The following is a 7848-nucleotide window of genomic DNA, read 5'->3' on the forward strand; positions in this document are numbered from 1 at the left end:
GAGGAAATTTATATGCAAATATTTCAGAATCCTCCCTAAAAAGTAACGTTCAATTAACAAGCGTTATCAAATGTCTATTAAGTTTCAATTTATTCGTTTGGATTATTTGAATTCAAATTTGATCGTTATTTAAATTTTACGTGTAATTCATGTTACCTATTGAACAAGTTTTGTCATATTTTTTTAGTTTTTATCCTTATACTCGTGTCCTAAATCATTTTCATCTTAAATTATACGCAATTATGTTAAATTATGTTAAATGTGGAAATCATACATAAAGAGAATTGCGCCTGATAACGGAATGAACCTATCATCTAATGAGAAAACATTGAGAAGGCATAAGTAATAAATTAACGCTCGTTTGTCAAATTAATATGCAAATTAGTTAACTTTCATGTAGTCGCTTGCATATCCGTGACTGAGTATATTAATCCGTCAGTTTTACTCATGTTTCAATTGAAAATTAATAGATTTAATATCAATATCCGATGGTGAAAAACTCACTTTTATTTATTTATTATTTTTATTATATATATATATATATATATATATATATATAGTTTTCTTTTTTCTTCTTCCATTGCCATTAAATTATTCGTATACTAAAACACGCGCCATCCGAATTCAGCCAATCCGAGAAGCCAGGAAGACGCTATGTGGAGTACACCCGCAATTTAAACAGTGTCTGAAAGCGCATTTATGGAGAGTTGACTAGATACCGATTACCTCTGGTCGGGTCATGTGCGGGGAGGAATGTCTGATGTTGAGAGACCCGAAACATTCCCAAGATCCTCGCCGAAACAACACTGACAACACACTCCAGCGTTCTATTATGGAACGTATAAACATATATATATGTTTTATTTTTTTATTACCGTTTTATCTGTTTGGCTACATATGTTTCCGATGTTGGACCATGTTTACGATCCAACAGCTTCGTCAGGCCTCGCAGAAGTGGTTGTTAGTCATTGGATTAAAGGTGTTTACCCCTTTTTTCCAATGACTAACAACCACCTCTTCGAGGCCTAACGAAGCTGCTGGAGCGTAAACATGGTACAACATATGTAGCCAAACAAATAAAATTGATTAGAGAACATGTGGTTCCTAATCCTATTCTGATATCTTTATTCAAGACAACGCACCGTGCCATAAAGCAAAAATAGTTTTAGAAGAGCTAAATAGATCCAATATTTGCGTTATGGATTGCCCAGTTCAGAGACGCGACCTGAATCCAATTGAAAATGTTTGGAAAATTATTGGTGATAAGATCACAGAAAAAACTCCAAAAATCTTAATGATTTATGGGAATGTATAAAAAAGACCCCTGGAATAATGTCTCACGTGTACCATGTGAACGCTTGGTTCTGTCTTGCATCAAAAGATGACAGTGTGATTCTCTTTTCGTCAGAAGATAAACAGCAATAAAATGTATCACTGATTAGTACAATTTGAATATCTATATAAAATATTCTGTAAACTAAAAAGAATTTTCAATAAAATAAAATAGAAGAGCCAAAGTAATAATTAGTCAATCTACCAATAATTATTCCATATCATTGAAAATAAAGAATTTGGACCCCAATGTATGAATGACTTTTATTGAAACCTAAATTGTTAAATTGGACCATACGTAGTCCTTAAGTCCCAAACGGAACAAACGGTAACTCAACGTGTGAATTGGATATAATAATTTCTTTAAAACCCAAATAAATTTGAAAAATGTATAAAAAGTAATAATTAAAATGGGATAAATATCCGATTATAAAAACGGAGGATGAAAGGCGTAAATACTCGACGACTTTTCGCCTGTTTAGTACTGGCTTTTTCAAGAGTGTAAATGCAAAATGGTCACTGACGAGAAAGTTAATAAACAAGGCCGATAGCCATTAGTCGCTTGCTTTCGTGTAATTAATGAATGTGTGAATGTAGGATTGACATGAAATTCTTAAAGATAAACAAAAATGATCGAAAAATGGGTTGAAATGACGTAAATAAAAAGTAAATGACTTAGAATAACTTTAATGAACTAAAGGATGAATTGAATGACCTTAAGAATGACTTGTATGCTTAAAAAATAACTGGAATCCTTCAAAAAGAACTTGAACGATCTATAGAATGACTTGAATGGCTTTGAGACTGACTGGTTGTAAAGTGGGTGATCACTTTACATTAAATTAATACAGAAAGTGATCCCATTAAATTAATACAGAAAGTATATCACAACAAGTACAGCATGTAGTAAGAACAGATACTACGCTTTGATCTTGGCCAAAAGGCCAAGAAAAAGGTATTTATTTGCTCCCCCACCGTGCAGATAAGGCACAAGTCCGATTTTTAATGTGAGGAGTGAAGGGGAAATGGGGACCAACTCCCCGGGGAGTAGGGGAGCTGGATAGTGACAATTGGTATGAAGGGTTGCCCTACATTGACCAAGTTTATATGTGGGGTTGCCCCAATGTATGGTCTTTGCTTACAGTATCTGCCGGACCAGATACTACACTTTGATCTTGGCAAAAAGGCAAAGAAAAAGGTATTTATTTGCCCCCCCACGTAGCAAATTAGGCACAAAGCCGAATATTTAATGTGAGGAGGAAATGGGGACAAACTCCCCGGGGAGTATCGAGCTGGATAGTGACAATTGGTATGAAGGGTGTCCCCTACATTGACCAAGGTCTTATCTGTGGGGTTTCCCCCACATTTGGTCTTTGCTTGCAGTATCTGCCGGAACAGATGGTGTTTATTTGCTCCCCCACCGAGCAAATTAGGCACAAGGCCGATTTTTAATGTGAGGAGTGAAGGGAGGGGGAAGGGAAAAAGGGGACCAGCTCCCGAGAGGTGGGAAATGGGAGCTGGTTAATGGTCAGGCATGTGGGGTTGCCCCCACATCTGGTCTTTGCTAGTCATAGCTAGTCATAGCTTGCAGCATCTGCCGGAACAGATGGTATTTATTTGCTCCCCCACTGAGCAAATTAGGCACAAGGCCGTTTTTAATGTGAGGTAAAAACCAGCTCCCCTAAAAGGGGTCACTCTGGTTACCAAAAATAATAATTGTCCCAGTATAGAGGGTTGATATTTATTTGCTGCCCACCTCAGCAAAATGTGGCACAAGGCCGGAAAGTGGGAACTCCGCAGGCTCCCCTAAAGGAGGGGCACTCCTGCAATTTTAAAAATTGCCTGAGTAACCCCGTCGGCATTCCCCGGTCAGGGCGCCTCAGGCAGCAAGCAATAAACTTGCCCCACCGGAAAGCCCGGTGGCAAGGCCTGGGAGGGTGGACCTCCTAGGTATTACCCAGGCGATTGTCCCAGTATAGAGGGTTTCCCCTCCATTGACTGGTACAAATTATCTTAAGTGCAGTATCTGCCGGAACAGATGGTATTTATTTGCTCCCCCACTGAGCAAATTAGGCACAAGGCCGTTTTTAATGTGAGGTAAAAACCAGCTCCCCTAAAAGGGGTCACTCTGGTTACCAAAAATAATAATTGTCCCAGTATAGAGGGTTTCCCCTCCATTGACTGGTACAAATTATCTTAAGTGCAGTATCTGCCGGAACAGATACTACCCTTTGCTCTTGGCCAAAAGGCCAAGAAAAGGTTGAAAATATAAGAACAGAATCTATTAACAACAGACCTTTGGTCTTAACCAAAAAGGCCAAGCACAAGTGTTACGGACAGATCGACCAACGCACCGACGTATAGAGTCGTTTGCACGCGACTGAAAATACTATAGGGGGAGGCAGAGGAGAGTATATTATGCATATTTACATGTGTATGCTAAAAAATAAATAAAATCCTAAAAACAATACATAATAAATTTACACGTCATTTGATGGAATCTGCCCTCATCTCCCACTCCTTTAATGTAATCCAACGAACGAATTTTTTAAATATTTCTCAGCACTTTTGTAAATTAATTCTCCATACTTTCACTCCTAGGGTCTTCTAAAGATTTTCTCTTGGATTTAAGTCAGGACTTTACGTTGGCCAATCCATAATTTCGAAATCTTGCTAGCTAAGTTAACTCACTACCACCTTTGCCTTGTGACATGAGGCATTATCTTGCATAAATGTAGCCCTATCGAAACCTGAATTATATATGATTGGCACAACATTTTTTTTTAAATCTATAGACCTGCCCCTTTACAGGAGTTTGTAACCGAAGGCGTTGTACTTTGGCTAGAAAGCTTTCCAAATACCACAACGCTTCCTCTTGACAGTTTTCTTAATACACTTTGCACATAAACTTTCACTAATGTCTCTTTACATTGTTTTTTTTCCATCATTTTCGAATAAATAAAACTTGCTTTCATCACTGAAAAATCCTTTTACCCAATTTTCATATGTACACACTATACCTGTTTGCAAACTCTAATCTCTTCTTATTCTTCGAACTAACAAGTGGTGTCTTCTCTGGGGTTTGATTAAACAGACCTATTTCTTGCAGTCGTCTAGAAACAGTTCTTCTTGACACATTAACACATGAGGTACTATTCATAACCCTTTTACTTTCTGTGTAAAACTTAAAACGGTCCTTTACTGGCATACGCTGCAATATTCGATCTTCTCTTGCCGAAGTTTTCCGGGGTCTGCCGGTTTCAAAAGCACCACATATTTTGCCAGTATCATTGTAGGATTTAACAACCGTGTCTACAGCACTCTTGGAACGTTTCACTTTCTCTGAAATCTTTCTAATGGTGTTCTCCTTGTATAGCTTCACAATAGCTTGTCTCACAGAGCAATCAAGTTTTCTGCGTTTTGCCATGGTGCCGGCTGATGCAACGCTTACAAATGACTAAGTAAGACTTATTCTTTAAGGGAAACCAAAAATTGATTATAGCATACTGTTTACATTGTTTTTCTCCATGTTATCCCTTATTTTTGGATGTCGCTATATGAAAATAAATAATTGTTATAATTCTTTTTCTATCCTATGCAAATGATTTAAATTTTAGGATGTTATTCATGGATGATAACGACTATCAGTTTTCAAAATTTCAGCTTTTCACAATTATTATTTCTCACAAATATTAGGTTTTAAAATTATCCCTTAATTCTGGACGCTACTAATATATATATATATATATATATATATAGTAATCTATAAAATATATATGGCGATTAAGCTACATTGAATATTCGGCGTTTCATCTACTCTAGGATTCCTCAGGCTCTACCTACGTATTGAGCACTTTTGAAGTAAATACTTAAGGTTTACGCATAAATCTATATTTTCATATATTAATTTTATGTGAGTAAATGAAGTAGTTATATATATATATGCATATATATATATATATATATATATATATATATATATATATATATCTGTTTGTTCATCCACGTATATTCGTAAACTGTTAGGCTGATCTGGCTGAGTTTTGTGGAGGGGCTTAGTTATGGGATCAGTTGGATACACAGTAAGGAATCACAGTGAATAATAATTAGTCACGACAATCCCACATTTACTCTAGAAGTTTGGCATGAAGTTTTCTTTCTACGTTTACAGGCTATGAATTTACCAGGTTCTAATGGGATAAAACTTCTAGCTTACATACATATAAAAGAAACATAGATTTCTAGCAAGTAGTTTATCTTCAATTGTAAATAGCATTTAACTTCAATTTTACTAACAGTTACAGACAATCGCCAAAGAATTGAATAATTTTCAAAGGCTTATTACACCTTGTAATGTCTACAAACTTTAGGTTAGACATATCTCCTCGGTCAGTAAATGGGCGTCTAATGTACCAGAAAGTTGACTTTTTCTGCTTTACACTCTGTTAGGTGATGGAGACTGCGTTCTCTCGCGCAAGTGATCGCTAAACATGTGTCTCGCTCGATTATTTACGATTTACGCCTCCGAGCATGCTGTCCATTGAAATAGGTGGACGCACTGAACCTAAACATTCGATTGAAAAATGGGACTTGGATTCCAAACGATTTCTCTGATAAGCATTTCCACATCTGATGCCTCACTTATCGCAGAGCTGTCCCCTTCGATGTGTGCGATATTTTCCATTACAACGCTTGCCAAAGATTTATATCGCCATGTTACCTCACCAAACCAATGCCCATGCATTTTTTTACGAATCTATGAGATATTTATATTGTCGTGATAACGAAATAGAATTGTTCTTTAAGTTCTAACATGATATAGGCTCATGTGCTGTCTGCAAAATTCCATATTACCATTTGTTAAAAATGAATTTATTTTAAACAGATTCAATTTCTTATGAAATAACATAATCCAATATTGCAAGCATATATAGTTTCCGCGATTAGTTCTATATAAATGCGAAGGTCAAGCATCGCTTGAGATAAACTATTATTCCATAATATTCTTAGCGATGTGAGTGAAAAATGTAATGCAATTGTAACCGATTCATAGTCCGTAACTAAATCCAATAATCGATCATGAACACCACAGACACATACACACACACACACATATATATATATATATATATATATAACTACTTAATTGACTCACATAAAATTAATATACGGACGTAAACATTAAGTATTTACTTCAAAAGTGCTCAATACGTAGGAAGAGCTAGTCAGTGATTTGTAAAATATATATGGCGATTAAGCTACACTGAATATTCGGCGTTTTATCCCACTCTAGGACTCTTCAGGCTTATGCGCGAATTCTGTGGTTGTTTATCGTTTTTATATGCTCCTCTATGCTTATTGAGAGTTTAGTTAGCCAATCAGCTTTCTAGTATCCACTGCGCCCTTCCTATCAGCCAATGGGCATGCATTTATCGGACAAAGGATCTGTTTTAAAACTAGTTTAGTGTGCTTTTTTGTTTTTGTTTTTTGTTAGCTTATATATAAATACAAATATGTGGATACTGCCAGAGTTTCCCCTTTTTACCCTGGTTTTAGGGGAGCTGGTTTAACACTACATTAAAAATGACCTTGTGTCTAATTTGCTATGAATATCAATACACACACAAAAAAACGAATTCATAGGAGTGTGTGTATATATATATATATATATATATATATATATATATATATATATATATCGATAATAAACATTCCAATGCAATAGATATATTCATGTCGAATTCATATTGTTTTATCTTACGCGTGTTTCATTGAATGATAGAAATTGATAAAACACATTTTCAGAGACGTATAGAAGTTTCTCAAAAGAAGAATAGAGTTATATATACAAGGTGGAACGATAGAATTGTCGTCCTAGGAAAGACATAGTTCTATTTCTGTTGGATGAAAACTAGTTTTCCTTTCTTTTTGTTTTTGTTTTTGTTTTGTTTTTTGTTGTTGCAGACCATCTAACAATTGGCCAAATACCAAGAGCGACAATATCTGAATGTCACACAACGTTCAAGAAGCAAGATCGGAGATTCACCGCTGTATAACTAATACTATCTATCTATCCCAGTTATGACAACAGGACCGTTGTCAGCACCCTCAAAAAGTAAATCCGGACGGTTCATCGCTTGAGAGCGTGCTTGGGGTGATGAACGCAAAGTTGCCGGCTACGGTTGTGGTCTTTGGCGTGGTTTCAAGTGAGGACCACATCATGCAACTTAACATCTTCAAAGTCGACACTAAAGTGTACCTGCGTCTTCTGAAGAGTGTGGTGATCCTCTGGTGCAATCAGGTTGTCGCTGGCAGACTTTGGATATGGTAGCAGAACTCGACACCGACCCACACGTCCAAGAGAACCATGCTTGGCTTCAGAAGGAATGCTTCGACTTTGTACTCTGCTCTCACTGGCATCCTCCCCGGACCTGAGCCCGCTGGTTTACTCCATTTCCTCGTATGTTGAGAACATTACCAACATGAACTCCCACAACATCAAAGCCAGCCTGATCG

The 7848-nt window shown here is 36.6% G+C and overlaps 1 pseudogene; it reads right to left on the bottom strand.

Annotated features, from left to right (window-relative positions):
* Positions 1-2150: 2150 nt before the first annotated feature.
* On the bottom strand, positions 2151-2289 carry LOC145274089 (U2 spliceosomal RNA; annotated as a pseudogene).
* Between the last annotated feature and the right edge of the window lie 5559 nt (positions 2290-7848).

Source organism: Euprymna scolopes, chromosome 4 (assembly GCF_053919585.1).
Source record: "Euprymna scolopes isolate OS-2025 chromosome 4, ASM5391958v1, whole genome shotgun sequence".
Classification (NCBI taxonomy): domain Eukaryota; kingdom Metazoa; phylum Mollusca; class Cephalopoda; order Sepiida; family Sepiolidae; genus Euprymna; species Euprymna scolopes.